The sequence below is a fragment of the Globicephala melas genome, chromosome 12 (genome assembly GCF_963455315.2).
Source record: "Globicephala melas chromosome 12, mGloMel1.2, whole genome shotgun sequence".
NCBI lineage: Eukaryota > Metazoa > Chordata > Mammalia > Artiodactyla > Delphinidae > Globicephala > Globicephala melas.
Window position 1 is genome coordinate 74,977,188 of NC_083325.1, and position 16,051 is coordinate 74,993,238.

General features: G+C 48.5%; 1 non-coding gene across 1 annotated transcript; it reads left to right on the forward strand.

Moving 5' to 3' along the window:
* The first annotated feature begins 14,902 nt into the window (after window positions 1-14,902).
* On the forward strand, window positions 14,903-15,028 carry LOC115854356 (U6atac minor spliceosomal RNA). The gene has a single exon (XR_004039980.1). It is a non-coding gene; the product is annotated as a U6atac minor spliceosomal RNA (small nuclear RNA).
* Window positions 15,029-16,051: the final 1,023 nt, after the last annotated feature.

The following is a 16,051-nucleotide window of genomic DNA, read 5'->3' on the forward strand; positions in this document are numbered from 1 at the left end:
AGGTCTTGCTGGGTCCATCTTAGCCTGGTCTCAGGGTGCCCTGTGAGAGGCTGGTATCCTGTGAGATTGTTTATGTCCAACAGGAGAAGAACACCGCTGGCTGTGAATGGGAGTCTAGCTTCCAAATGTCAGGGGCTGCTCTGTTTCGATTTCTCACCGGGTTACTAAATCTCTCCATGCCAAAGTTTCTCCATCCGTAAAATGGGGGTAAGAATATCTACCCAGAGGGTGGTTTTGAAGAACAAATAAGATAACGCAGCACTCAGAGCAGGAGCCCACCGTGTGCGTCTCCGTGTCACCCCCTAGAATATCACAGCGGCTGTGTGGTAATATGGCAGCTGCTTAAACACCCGTTTTATAGATTAAGAAACTGAGACAGAAAAAGTCGGTGCTTTGGGGTGAAAATCAGAGGTGAAATAGCCATTCACCAAAGCTGCAACTGAGATTCCCACCCGGAGTCACGGCCCAGGCCATCGGCTCCAGCACCTGAAATGGATATCCTAACTAGCAGCAACTAACAGCTGAGTGTCAGGGTCAGCCCACACTGGGGCCGGAGCATTGCCCTGGGGAGGAAGGGGCGTGGCCACCGTGGGACCTGGAGAGCAGTGGTCACCATGGGGACGTGATGCCCGAGTTTCATTTGGCAGCTTTCACACTGAGCTTAGGGAGAGTGAGTGGCCTCAGACATGGAATCCGGGGAGCAGCCCGAGGAGCACAGAGTACAGCATGACTCTGAGCCAGGGACAGAGTCAAAACCAACTGCTTCTGGTTCCCACACGTAATCTTGTCTGATAATAGTAGAGTTAATCACAAGTGAGATTTCCAGAATAAAGACCACCCAGGCTGAGTTCCCCAAATTATACCCTCTCCCTGGTAACAGCCGAGCTGTTCGGGACCTGCCTTATAACAGCATTTCTATGAGGACCAGATTGAGTGCCACCTCTCATTTGGTGGAGCAAAAAGAAAATTTTACACTCTGATGGCCCGACTTCCCCACCTTGGGGCAGTGGAAAGGCATCAGGCATGGAATCGCAGATCAGTGCCTTCTCAGCTACGTGGATTTGGAAATGCATTCAGCCTTCATGTGCTCAGCTGTAAGATGGGAATGACAAAATGTCACCGTCCTTCCTATCGCCCAAGACTGCTGCAAAGATCAAATGCCATATTCACATGTGAGCAAAGAGCTCTAAAAAGAATTATAAAATTTTAAAAAGTAAAACGTTTCCTATAAAATGACTTTTAACAGTATATAAAATGGATTTGAAGCAAAAATGAAAAGGTCATGTTTTAACTAGTATGTTCTATGGTGATATCATTAATGCTCTTCCACAATGTTTGCTAATGATGGTTATTTCAGGACCCTGGAATTTTATTTATCTTTTTAATTTATTTATTTATTTTTGGCTGCATTGGGTCTTCGTTGCTGCTTCACATACATTTTTTTTTTTTTTTTTTTTTGCGGTACGCAGGCCTCTCACTGTCGTGGCCTCTCCCGTTGCGGAGCACAGGCTCCGGGCGCGCAGGCTCAGCGGCCATGGCTCACGGGCCCAGCCACTCCGCGGCATGTGGGATCCTCCCGGACCAGGGCACGAACCCGTGTATCCTGCATCGGCAGGCGGACTCTCAACCACTGCGCCACCAGGGAAGCCCTCTTTTTTTTTTTTATTTCAACTCAAGAAACATTTATTGAACATCAACTTATGCAAAGTACTGTAAAGTAGGATGATCATTCCTGCCCTAAGAGAGCACACACTCTAGATTGTCTTTTTTTTTAATAGATCTATTGGAGTATAATTGCTTCACAATACTGTGTTAGTCTCTGTTGTACAACAAAGTGAATCAGCCATATGCATACATATATCCCCATATCCCCTCCTTCTCGAGCCTCCCTCCCATCCTCCCTATCCCACCCCTCTAGGCGGTCACAAAGCACCAAGCTGATCTCCCTGTGCTATGCTGCTGCTTCCCACTAACTAACTATTTTACAGTTGGTAGTGTATATATGTCGATGCTACTCTCACTTCGCCCCTGCTTCTCCCTCCCCTCCCAGTGTCCTCAAGTCCATTCTCTATGTCTACGTCTTTATTCCTGCCCTGCCACTAGGTTCATCAGTACCATTTTTTTTTTTAGATTCCATATATATGTGTTAGCATACGGTATTTGTTTTTCTCTTTCTGACTTACTTAACTATATATGACAGACTCTAGGTCCATCCGCCTCACTACAAATAACTCATTTTCATTTCTTTTTATGGCTGAGTAATATTCCCTTGTATATATGTGCCACATCTTCTTTATCCATTCATCTGTCGATGGACACTTAGGTTGCTTCCACGTCCTGGCTATTGTAAATAGAGCTGCAATGAACATTGTGGTACGTGACTCTTTTTGAATTATGGCTTTCTCAGGGTATATGCCCAGTAGTGGGATTGCTGGGTCATATAGTAGTTCTATTTTTAGTTTTTTAAGGAACCTCCATACTGTTCTCCATAGTGGTTGTATCAATCTACATTCCCACCAACAGTGCAGGAGGGCTCCCTCTTCACCACACCCTTTCCAGCATTTATAGTTTCTAGATTTTTTTTGATAATGGCCATTCTGACTGGTGTGAGGTGATAACTCATTGTAGTTTTGGTTTGCATTTCTCTAATAATTAGTGATGTTGAGCATCTTTTCCTGTGCCTTGTGGCCATCCATATGTCTTCTTTGGTAAAATGTCTATTTAGGTCTTCCACCCATTTTTTAATTGGATTGTTTTTTGATATTGAGCTCCATGAGATGTTTGTATATTTTGGAGATTAATCTTTTTTCTGTTGTTTCATTTGCAAATATTTTCTCCCATCTGAGGGTTTTCTTTTCGTCTTGTTTATGGTTTCCTTTGCTGTGCAAAAGCTTTTAAGTTTAATTAAGTCCCATTTGTTTATTTTTGTTTTTATTTCCATTACTCTAGGAGATGGGTCAAAAAAGATCTTGCTGTGGTTTATGTCAAAGAGTGTTTTTCCTATGTTTTCCTCTAAGAGTTTTATAGTGTCTAGTTTTACATTTAGGTCTTTAATCCATTTGGAGTTTATTTTTGTGTATGGTGTTAGGGAGTGATCTAATCTCATACTTTTCCATGTAGCTGTCCAGTTTTCCCAGCACCACTTATTGAAGAGGCTGTCTTTTCTCCATTGCATGTTCTTGCCTCCTTTCTCATAAATTAGGTGACCATATGTGCATGGGTTTATCTCTGGGTTTTCTATCCTGTACTATTGATCTATATTTCTGTTTTTGTGCCAGTACCATACTGTCTTTTTTTTTTAACATCTTTATTGGAGTATAATTATAATTATTTTATAAATTATAAAATTCTTTACTAATTTTAAGAATTCTGTATCAGTTTCAAATAAACTGCCTCCGAGTAAGCAGTATAAAGCAGTATATAGTCATCCTCGTCCCTTGGTATCTGAGGGGGATTGGGCACAGTAGCCAACGTCTCTGCTCCTCAGGGAGTAGGCCTGGTGACAGCAGCCTAGGTGGCAGCCTTGGGCTGAGAGGAGCTGGAATCAAGACAGGGCGGTTGCTCCTAAAAGGGTCTCCCAATCACAAGAGGGTCCTCACCCCGAATGAGGCAGTGGCTGAGTTCGACGGGCTTTTCCTCTTCACACAGACCGAGGGCTGAACAGAGCTCAAGCTCAGATCCATGACTCTTCCTGAGAGCAACTCCAGAGTTCCACCGCTACAGAGTGGATCTCCCTCCCTGCTTGAGGGAAACCCCAAGCCATCTCCCTGAGTGGACACAATGTGGTCTGACCCTAGGATGATCTGCCTCTTCCACTTTCTTCTTTAGTTAAGTAATCTGGGCGACACCATAATCCTTCGCAGTCTACCTCCCAGGCTGAATTATTTAGTGTAACTGTAATCCAATGCCACTGTTGGCCTCGCAGGATAATTCAAGTCGGGCTGCGGCTCAGCAGGATAATTCACATCGGCCTTGGGCTTTGCGATACTACATTTGGGGTTTTTCCTAAGTCGTCTCTCCACCCATGCACAGGACAAATAGCCCCCTCATTCTTGTAGGTCATCAAATGAAGACACACACACACACACACACACACGCACACGGACACACACATTCTCCCAAGCACACACATTAATTCCCAGAGTCATTACTGTGTGTTGATGGGAAGCGTAAACAGCATTTTTCTAAGTGCACAGGCCTGCGCAGCTACCTAGCCCACTGCAGAGCAGGTGAACTCCCCTTTGTTCTTTCTGCTTCTAGATGGTGCCCCTATTGGTGCATAAGAAGCAGGACACATGACAGAGTCATCCACCCACCCCTCACGCCCACCACTTAATCCCCAAAGACCTCACGGAAGCTTTCCTTATTTTCCCCTGTACTTACTAGGTCAGGTCACATTCTTGAGATCGTTTATACTCTTGTTCAAATAACCCCTAGGGGGTTTGCTCATCCAGTTAGGCAGGCAATCAAAGAGTCGTTTTCGCCAGGATTACTCTGCTGAATATAAACGTTGCTGAGTGGGTGAAAGGTGCCTGGGAGAGTTCATTAAGAAACAGTCCAGGGCTTCCCTGGTGGCGCAGTGGTTGAGAGTCCGCCTGCCGATGCAGGGGACACGGGTTCGTGCCCTGGTCCGGGAAGATCCCACATGCTGCGGAGCGGCTGGGCCCGTGAGCCATGGCCGCTGAGCCTGCGCTTCCAGAGCTTGTGCTCCACAACGGGAGAGGTCACAGCAGTGAGAGGCCCGCGTACCGCAAAAAACAAAAACAAAAACAGAAACAAACACTGCCCAGTCCTCCAGGGTCACCTCTGGGACGTCAGGGTCACACTCTGTTCCGAGAGTTCCCCCAGATGCGCTGCAACCTGGCCCAGCCTTGGCCTCCGCCGCTTACTTGATGTCAGCCAAATGGCCGGTGGTTAACCATCAAGTCTTACATGACGCTGGAGCTGGGGTTCCTGCCCCAGCGCACAGATCTCCACTCACTTCCACTGCTCCCTTGACCACGGGCTCCTGTGACCAGTGGCCCAGAACACAGTGCAGAGTGAGCCTGCAGTCTTGAATCCCCAAGCTGGAGCCCATAAAATCGACGACAGCAGGCATATAGTGGTTCGTACTCTGGCTATTTCTAAAACACCCAGAAAGCTCTCTGCCTCCAGCTAGAATTTATGCTGAGAGCGAGGATTCAGAGAGGAATAGAGGAGAGGCCGCAGCTCTGGGGCGTCTAACCGAGCTCCCGGGCTGAGAAGACGCACTTATGGCAGAGTTTGGAAGGTAGTGGGTAGGAAATCCCAATCGCTCTGCGGCTTCTATGTTCCATGTTGTTGAGAACCCTTGAGGCCAGGGAGACCACAGCCCTATTTATCTCTGATTTGGTCAGTCTGCGACTGGACTTTTTGGCTTTTGGTTTTCCAGCAGATCTGGAGCTCACCCTTTCAGGAGCCCCCTGTGCAGAGGAGGGCGAGGGTCTCACAGCCACGTCTAGGACGGGTGGCCAAGCACTGACCTGTGGATGACTGGCCTGGAGCACTATACACACTGGACTCAAACCTCCACAGGGCAGCAGACAGCAGAGAGCAGGGTGAGCCCCCCGGCTGCAGGGCTGAGACCCCAGATCGACATTACAGGAAAGTGGCCTTTCCCCGTGAAAGCTGGAAACGGTGCTCTTGTAAAGGAGCACATGCCCTGTCTCTGGAGGAGTGCAAGCAGGAGCAGAATATTCTGGAAGGAACCCATCAGTGGGAACTTGTACTCAGTCGACTAGGATGTCTCTCCCACTCAAGGAGCCCTGGGTTCTGAGACTGTGGATGGGCTAACTTACTCACTGAGAGAAGGTCTGGCAGCAAAGCCTCCTGCCTCTGCAGGGCACACCTGAGAGGCTTTTATCACTGGGCTTTGAAGAGAGAACAATAATCCCATGCTTAAACCAAAACATCTTGTGGTGGGACCTGTGCTGTGAACACATCCTTCATCCTTCCTGCCACCCTGCCAGCTCCCCATAGGGACTCTATGGGCTGGAAGTGGGGGGAGATGGAAGCTTGCCCAGCACCTGCCCCAGCCCCAGCCTGGGTGTCTCAGGCCTCTGTCAGAGGGGGCAACTGGCATCTGGGACAGTCTGATGTGACTTCCAGTTGCTTGGAATCCTCCCTAACAGCTGTGACTTCCTGGGGTTCTACGAAGGAACTGCAGAGACCACGGCCGCCTTGATGTCTCTCCAAGATGTTATCTTAGGAGCAGTGACATTTCAGATGAAGTCACTTCTAAGAGAAACCCCTTCCCTTTTTCTAGTTCCTGAATAAACTAAAAGTTTAAATGGTTTAAGGAATCCACTAGCTATCTGGATTAACTAATTAGCAAGTTAAGCAAGTGGTTAAACTACTCTGGGTCTCAATTGTCTCATCTGACAAAGAAGAATCCTATAATCCAGAACTAAGAGTCTGCGCTTCTAGAGCTCGTTCTGCATGGGGTGTGTGTGTGTGTGTGTGTGTGTGTGTGTGTGTGTGTGATCTCACATATGTTCGTGTCTAATCATTGGCACAGACGCCTCCATCAGCCAATGAGACAGCATGCTCAGGACCAGTGAATCCTCCTCCAGCTCTGGCTGGAAATAAAACAGAGAAAGACACTTTTACCTAATGGGACACTGGGAATGTTAACTCCTCTGACTTTCAAAGTCACTGGACCAGAGCTATCGAAGCCAGTTTCCTAACTGGAAGGCATAGTGATCTCTTGTAAAAGACACTATGGACGGGGCTTCTAGCTGGGGGCACACGCATCCACGTGCACGAACACACACACACACACACACACACACACACATTTTTGGTACAAGTTGCCTTTGAGAGCTTAAACCGTATCTGATTCTACTTGGTATTCCTAGTACTGACCCCAAGACCTGGCACAAAGCATTTGCTCACGAAAGTGTTGGTGATAAATGATGAAATAAAAGAACGATACAGATCTTCCTCCACTTACCATGGGTTTGTGTCCCGATAAACCCATCATAAGTTGAAAGTATTTTAAGTAGAAAGTGCATTTAATACACCAGCCTACCAAATATCATAGCTTAGCCTAGCCCAGCTTAAACATGCTCAGACCATCTACATTAGCCTACAGTTGGGCAAAATCATCTAACACAAAGCTTACTTTATAACAAAGTGTTGACTGTCTCACCTGATTGGTTGAATACTGTATTGAACGTGAAAAACAGGATGGGTCTGAGTACAGAGTGGTTGTAAGTGTGTCAGCTGTTCACCCTCATGAGCGTACGGCTGACTGAGAGCTGTGGCTACCAGTGCCCAGCATCATAAGAGAGTATCACTGCATATCACTAGCCCAGAAAATAATCAGAATTCAAAGTATGGTTTCTACTGAGTGTGTATCACTTTTACACCATCGTAAAAGTCGAAAAAGCCAGAGTCGAAGCGTGGTAAGCCAGGGACCATCTGTACTCATAAAATCCACTGAGGTTATACTGCCAATGGACTGAAAACATAGCATGCCCTGCTCCAGCTACTGCTCAGATCTTTAACTGTGAATGTTTAGTTAATAACTAAAATATCTTAAGAAACATGTTGGAGAAAGAGCAGGGGCCTGGGGGGTTGGAGGGGACCAGGGTTCTTACTTCTGCTCCTAATGAGCTGTGTGACATTGGGCAGCCCCCCACACTCCATGGATCTCAGTTTTCCATCTTTAAAATGAAGGGGTCGGGGCTTCCCTGGTGGCGCAGTGGTTGAGGGTCTGCCTGCCGATGCTGCCGATGCAGGGGACACGGGTTCGTACCCCGGTCCGGGAAGATCCCACATGCTGCGGAGCGGCTGGGCCCGTGAGCCATGGCCGCTGAGCCTGCACGTCCGGAGCCTGTGCTCTGCAACGGGAGAGGCCACAACAGTGAGAGGCCCGCGTACAGCAAAAAAAAAAAAAAAAGAAGAAGAGATTGGACTAAATAACCTGTGGTCTCCCTCCCACTTCTGGCAGTGTATAGAAATTTAAGGGACTTCCCCGGTGGTCCAGTGGCAAAGGATCCACCTTCCAATGCAGGGGACTCCGGTTGGATCCCTGGTCAGGAAACCAAGATCCCGAATGCCGCGGGGCAAGTAAGCCCCCACGCCGCAGCTAGAGAAAAGCCCGTGTGCCTCAACTAAGACCCGAAGCAGCCAAATAAATAAATAATTTTTTTTAATTTTAAAAAAAGGAAATTTAAAACAATAGTAACTTACGGGAAAAAAATCTTAATTCTAGTAACGGCATTGACTTTGAAATTGTAAAAATCTACCTTCACAATCTTTGTTTTCTATTCATGAACTTGAATTCCCATTTTTCTGTTTTCCAAGTAGCAAACGTTAAGAAGTACTCTGGGGCAAATTTAAACGTCTGGCATGCGACTGTCCTGTTAGTGAGCCTTGACTACAGCCAGAAAAGTTCATGATAAAACAATGCCAGGGACACACACTCATGACTGCTCACTGGACAACCAGAGTATATCTGGAAACTCACCAAAGCAGCCTTTCAAGGACGTCATGAGCCTGCTGGTTCCATCCCGGGCCCTGCCCCAGGGCAGCAGGAGACAGTGGGCAACAGGGGCTGGGCAGCATGGGTATGGCTCTTGGGATCCCCTTTTCAAAGCCCAGCCACCCTAACTGTCTTGTGTTCTGGGGACAGAGGGTGGCTTTTCTCAGGATCAAGTGTGACTCTACCAGTGGCCAGCTCATCCCGCTAGACCACCAGGTACGGATCCCTGGGACAGAAGGTGCTCATCCTGTGAAACTCTGCCACCACGTGCCTTATAAGCATGACAACTCGGTGGTGTCCCTAAGAGAAATGAGCAGGGCTCTGGGCATTGCAGGAGGGCTCCAGCCCAGCAAGAATCAAAGACCTTGAACCAGAGGGAGAGAAAAATCACTCCCACCCTGAGATGGTGCTCCAGTTGTCCGTAAACTCATTCTTAGCTAGAAGATTCCTTGGATTCACCCCTAAAGAGCTGGAAAGTGATACTCTGGGGGTGCCACTCAATGTCCTCCAACCCAGGAGGCAAAATGCCCCAAATTCCTTGAAAGGGTAGGGTGGGGAGTTCCTGTTAGAACCCTACTGGTGAGGCCACTGGTTATGAAGTGTACCATAAAAGGGTCCGACTGGTAGGGAGAGAGTCCTCCCCATGGCAATGACAGCACAATGGACTGACAGGAGGTGTGAGTCACTGGCTGTGGCTGCTCTGCCACTCCCTGAGGTCACTTCAGGGCAGATGGAACAAAACAACAGAAACAGCTGCAGATTTGGACCAGGCAGAAAAGAGGAGACAGCACCTGAACGGCTGCCCAGAGCCCCCGTGAGCTGCCCAGAGTCCACAGGGCAAGTCAGTTTGCCAGGTGAGTGCCCAGAGCCAAAGAGACTTCCTTGCTTCTGCCAGCCCAGGCTATGGATTGATAGTATCCCCTTCTGCGGATAGAATTGGCTACATAACTTGTGGATCCAATGCAAAATTAAAACATGGGCTCCCTGTTCAAAAATTGAGAATTTCGAGATGGCAACAGCATCACATTATCTAAGATCAGGGCTCCTCTGAGCGCTGGCTCTGTGTGACTGCACAGGTCATGTGCCATGACGCCAGCGCTTTCTGCAGGGATGTTCTGATTCTGCGTATTTCCTATTGGAGTTCACCTTCATAGTCTGAGGACAAGTTAATCGTCAACACCATTTCTATCTGCTTTAAGAAAACTAAACTATAATAACTAAAGTGCCTCCAATCCGTGAATATTTATTGAGCACCTACTTCGTGCCAGGCACCCAGCAGTGAGCAAAGGCCGTGCCCGCGTGGCGCTCACATTCTAGCAGGAGAAGAAGCATCTTGCTTCCGTCCCTCCCCAGACCTTTCAGGCATGGCTGGCAGGCCAGCGGACTCTGAGCTATCTCCTTCATGAACCAACCACTGGGGCAGAAAGCCATACAGTTCAATATTAAATTGTTCCTTGAATTCTTTGCACATGTGCTATTTTTGCCTCCCCAGTAGGGCCACAAGCTCTTTGTCTTACACGAAAGGTCCTCATGTAGTCCGTCATTCAACAAATGTTTACTCAGCACCTGTGCCAGGCCCAGGTCTATATGCCCGGGATACAAGTCATTATAAGTAAGACACGGTCCCCATACTCTAGGAGATCCCATCGAAAATGAATGAGAGGGACTTCCCTGGTGGTCCAGTGGCTAAGACTCCATGCTCCCAATGCAGTGGGTCCGGGTTCGATCCCTGGTCAGGGAACTAGATCCCGCATGCCGCAACTAAAGATCCCGCACGCAGCAACGGAGATCCCACGTGCTGCAGTGAAGACCCAGTGCAACCAAATAAATAAATAAATAAAAATAAAAATAAAATAAAATGAATAAGAAATGGTAGGAAAGGAACAATGTGTTTTGAGCAGAAGAGGAAGATAGAGGAAGTCAGGGAAGGCAGATGACGTCTGAGCCCTGCTTTGAAGACTTAGTGGGAACAAAACTCAGGCTTGTCTCTTCATGGGGACCTCTGCAAGGAGCACCCCTAGCTAACGCCCCTCATCCTGTTCTTCTCCAGCACCTGGGAGCACCTTCAGCAGGCCTTGCCTCCTGAGAGCTCCGCCATCTGATACTTGAATTCCCTCTATGACATTTTGAACTGGGGTCATCCAGCTGCGGCAAGAACATGTTCAGTGATGCAGAGTTCATGACCTTTGGCTCATGTTCTGACCGCTATAGTATCTTTCTTTCTTTTGAGCCAAAATCTGCCCCTTGAACGTCTCCTGTTGGTTCTTCCCTTGAAGCCCCACATAGACTGGACCAATCAACTCGTTCGCCCACCAGACCGTCCGTGTCCCAGCCAGCATGCTAGGCATGGTCTCGGCCCTCCAGGGCTCACAGTCTTCTGGTGGCTTCTGGAATACGATGGTAAGTGTTGGGATAAGGGGAAGGCAAGGCACTGGAGAGCATGTAGGTGGGCTATCCCACCCAGTCTTGAGAGGTCAAGGGGAGGCTTCCCCAAGGAAGTGATATTTACCGCAAAGCCTACGGAGCAAACCTGTCTAGGCCCCAGAGGCACAGAGCAGCCACTACCCACGAGAAATGGAAAGACAATTACCCTTTAAATACCACGTTTATTCCCAAGACACAAATACTAGAGGATTCTAATTTTGGCAGCCCTGCCCTCTATTCTGTTTATTGAAATACTCGGATGGTGAAGGAAGCACTACCACAGAGAGCTCCTAGAGATGGGAATTTCGCCCGGGGCTCGCCCAGGCCTGGCACACAGTAGGTGTACAAACCATGTGTGTGGAATGGACCAGGCGGCCTTTGGGTGATTTCCCCCACCTGGTCCTGACGCTCTCCAGCCAGCTTTGCTGTGAAAGGCTGGTGAAGCCAGGGTAAGGGCAAAGACACAAGGGGACGATGGGGTGGGCACCAGACCTTCGTTTTGGGAAGCAGGGGAGGGAGGGTGCGGGTTCCCACCTTCCTCCTCCCACCAGCTCTGGGCCCAGAAGCATGAGCTAGATCAAGATGGGGTTTATCACTTGAAGGTACAGCAGCTGTGTTTGAGAAGTGGCAGGAGGTCTCCCCCAGAGAGGAAGCCCAGCTCTCCTTGTGGAAGAGCTCTCGAGGGTCCTAGCCCCGAGCCCGGAGCCCATCCTACTGCTCTCACCCCAAGCCTGCTGCCTCAGCCCGCTCGTTAGCTTAGCACCCTTCACCAGCCACACACACAGGCAGGTCGCAGGGCCCATTATGATGGGGGGACCATACTAATTAGCAGGGATCAGGGGTCCAGATGTGAGCTGGATCAAATCCCACATGTAGATCTTTATCCTGTCTTCCCTTGTGAGGGAGCCCTCAAATTTTTTCATCAGGGCCTGACCCCATTCCTGGTAGCCCTAACTGGTTGAGTTTCTCGCTCTCTGATTCCTGGACTGCCAGGGTCTGATGGGCTACTCTCATCATATGGGCTAGTCTAGTGCCCTTCAGAAAGCGAGTTCAGATCCAGTGTCAGTCCTGCCTCCTTGAACTCAGACGGCGTTTCAGCCTTTGGCCTACTGACCAAGGAGGGGCCTCACAAATCTTCGTGTGGTTTGAAGAGGGTGCGCCATGAGCCAGCTCATCCCGATGGCTGCTTCCAGGCCAGTCTCTGAAATTAGACCTTGCTTCCACAAATGACAAGGCAAGTGACCATCCCTGACATCGCCTTCTACCACTGACTGCCAGAGTGCAACCTCCCCAGGCCTGGGGGTCACCAGACCACAAACCTCCAGATTTGGCCCAGACTCCTCAGAACCTGGAAGTTGGCACAGTTGAGCCGATTTAAGCATCTATTTCCAAGTCACCTGGAGAAAACCTGCCAAAGTGAGATGGGAACAAACAAGTCTCCGTTCAGCAACCAGCCCTCCCCAGGACACTAACCCAGATCCCATCAAGGTCAGGCATCACCAGGAACTCAAGTTCAAGGTCAGCTTTCTGAAAAAGCCAAAAGATGGGAAGGGTGAACAGGGAGGGATTCACATTTGAATGGGAATTTCCATGCTGTACCCCTCCTCCTGTGCTTCTATCCCTGACGATACAATTTTTGTTGTTGTTCTTATTTAATGAGAAAGTAAAAAAACAAACAAAATTGGAGCTAACTCTGAACAAAGGCCTCTGCTCCAGTCTAAGCCCACAGTCTAATTAAGCTGGGCTCCTACCTCCATGCCAGGAGAACCAGTTTGCCCAGACTTAAAGCACTTACTGAACCAGCTCACTTGTGGTAAGCTTGGTAAAACTCCCACAGAAATAAAGCTGTGGGCTCTTGCTGTCAGAGGCGCTGTGATCAGATGATCAAGTCTCCTCATTTCTTTGTTTTCCCTTTCATGGTGGGGTGTGGGGTCTGCCGGTTTTGCTGAGCTGCATAACAGGCAGGGACTCTCTTTCTCGGGTTACAAATGCAACAGCTGAGCCCTGGGTCTTGCACGCACAGATCATGGCTGGATCTTTCTAGCACACATTTCTCCATCACTTAGAGGTTGTCAGCATTTTTCCTGGTATTTGCTTCGCCTGGAGAAATTGCTGATTCTCCTTCGCTCTGTGGTCACGTCAGCAAGGGGAGGGTGTGCAGGCTCTGCTGGGCTCTGCGCCCTGTCCACCCTGCTCCTCCCTATGTGTCACTGGGCCAACAGACTGGTATAGTGCCCGTACAACCTCTGCTGAGGACACATGAGCACCGTGCTCCTAGGAAGAAAGCCTGCTGCTCCCCAGACCCCATAGCCTTCCCTTTGGCACTCAGATGGCTCAGATTCTACCACCACATCCTCTGGGACCGGCACAGTGCGCACTTCTTCCCTGAGTGCGAAATTCATCCTATGCAACCCTGAGAATCTCCAGTTTATCAAGGACCCTCTGAACTCGAGCTTTTATTCAGTAACTTAGTAGTTACTAAGTACCTACCACGTGTCAGACCCCGCGCTGGATGCTAGGGCTTTAAAAATGAGTATAATGTGATACCCTGAGGAGCTTATAGTTGAAAAAGCCCCTGACAAACAAAAGAGTGGTTATTACTATACGCTCATTTATCCAGTAAAGTTTAATCCACCTCTACTTGTGCTTAAGGTGCTAAGATGAGTCCAACAGAGGGAAGGGAATCAAGATTTATTGAGGACTTAGAATGAGCTGGGTCTGTGCTGAGTACTTGGTTTGATCTTGTTTAATCTTCAGAATTATTTCCATTGTACAAATAAAGAACCTGAGGCAGTGGAGAGTAAAAATAATTGGATCAAGAATGTCCAGACAGTGAAGGAGAGAGTGAGGGCTGCTGCCTGTAAGCCTTGATTTTCCCACCACGCACACTGCCTTTACTGCAGGTGACAAAGATGAACAATACAGGGGGAGAAGTGACGTGACAGAACGGGGGACACATCTGCACTGCTCCACCCCTGTTCCTTTTTCTTGAGGTCTCCGGCAAACTCCCAGAGCTGCAATTTCTTCCCACACCCGTGATTTCTTCCCACACCCAGCTGAGGATGAGAGGGTTACACTCGCCCAGAGTCGGGCCTCTTCTGCACCCCACTCATGGTAGTGCTGGGCCTTCTGAATTCCCTCGGCTAACTGGTGGGACAGCTTACTAGTTGGTCACTAGGTCATGGACGGAGGTTGGATCCTATCAGCCTGCTAGAGAACTCGTGGCATTTTAAGCCCCATTAGTACTCTTTTTCCCTTTGAATTGTTTATGCCTTCACTGCATTTCAGATTTGTTCTTTCAGATTTGGCAGGTAACCAACTATACAGTCTGTAATTTCTACCATTACCCATGAAGTAAAAACTTTGAACAATTCTCCCTTGGCACAGATAAGAACAACTTCAGAGATCCCGGGCTGGCTCATTTATGTTCGTGTTTTCTTACGCGTGTAGGCTGGATCTCCATTTGGCCCACAGTGCTCGACTTACAGAGGAGATCTGTAGCCACAAAATTGCTCAACCAAGAGGAAGAGGATGGATGGACAGAACGTCCCATTTACAGAGCCAGCCTGGTTATGCGACCAGATCTCACACTTTCCCATATTTGGCCGCTACGGACAAGTGTGTATTTTACAAGTGACTTTTTTTAGCACTCATATAAATAGTACTTTTTATTCTGTCAGAGTCCCATTTGTAAGCTCTCCAGAATTAAATAGCACATGCATTCCTGCACTCCTCTTAGGTGCCTCCAGAAGGTTTCGATTGTTTATCCAAAGGTTAAACAAGTTCTGGAATCAAATGAAATCAATCATTAACAAAGTGATGAGAAACTTGCTTCTGGGAACATTTGTTTCTTCCCTTTTCAGGATTGAAGGGAGAAGAAAAATAGCTCCAAATGACAGCCAGAGGACAGAGGTCACACAGAGTGATAAAAACCCAAAGCCTAGTTGCAGAGCCCTTAGAATTGTGCTTTCAGTGTTGTATGAAAGGAGAGAAGGTTAGAACTCCCCTTGACAAGGATGGAAGAGGCCCTTGGGACTGACAACACACATACGATTAAGGCACTGCCACCTACTTTGTGGCATCTAACTACTGCTTTGTGAATTGGGAGATTGGGATTGACATACATACACTATTGATACTATGTATAAAATACATAACTAATGAAAACCTGCTGAAGAACACAGGGAACTTTGTACAATGCTCTGTGGTGACCTAAATGGGAAGGAAATCCAAAAACGAGGGGATCTGTGTCTACGTAGAGCAGGTACGCTTTGCTGGACAGTAGAAACTAACACAACATTGTAAAGCAACTCTACTCCGATAAAAATTTTAAAAAAATATATATATAAAGAGATCCTGAAAAGAAAGAAAAAGAGAAGAAAAGAATTGTGCTTTTGGATCATGGTTTCTAAAATGAAAAACATGGCCAGTTGTGCCAGGCTCCCAACCCAGAAGCCAAAACTGCCCAGCTTCCTCTGATGCTCGAAGATCAGCCCCGGCATCGACAAACCGCTGAGCACTGCTAGTCCCCCAGGTGACCCTGCAGAGGGTGGCCTGCAGCCCCAGAAACGTGCTTCCACTGCCTGCTCATCTCAGGATCACTGGGCCGGGGAGAGGCTGAGAGATCTCTCCGGGCATGAGTACATTGTGATTTCGGCAGGGGTGGGGTCCAGAGAAGGCTTTCCCTCAGCTGGTGTTGTCAGCGCCCAAAGCCTGGCCTCACAGGAGCACTTTCTTAACTTCCCTGGACTCAGCCCCTGCGCCAAAAACAGCTGGTTACTTGTCATTGCTGTGTCTCACGTAGCTCATGTCAAAACAGAGTGATTTACCTGCTTGATTCCGAGCATGCGGTATCAGAGGACCGTTGGACCCTCCATGCAGCCCAGTCTTTTTTTTTTTTTTTTTTTTTGCGGTACACGGGCCCCTCACTGCTGTGGCCTCTCCTGTTGCGGAGCACAGGCTCCGGACGCGCAGGCTCAGCAGCCATGGCTCACGGGCCCAGCAGCTCCGCGGCATGTGGAATCTTCCCAGACCGGGGTGCGAACCCGTGTCCCCTGCATCGGCAGGCGGACTCTCAACCACTGCGCCACCAGGGAAGCCCCTCACTGATCTTTGACCTCT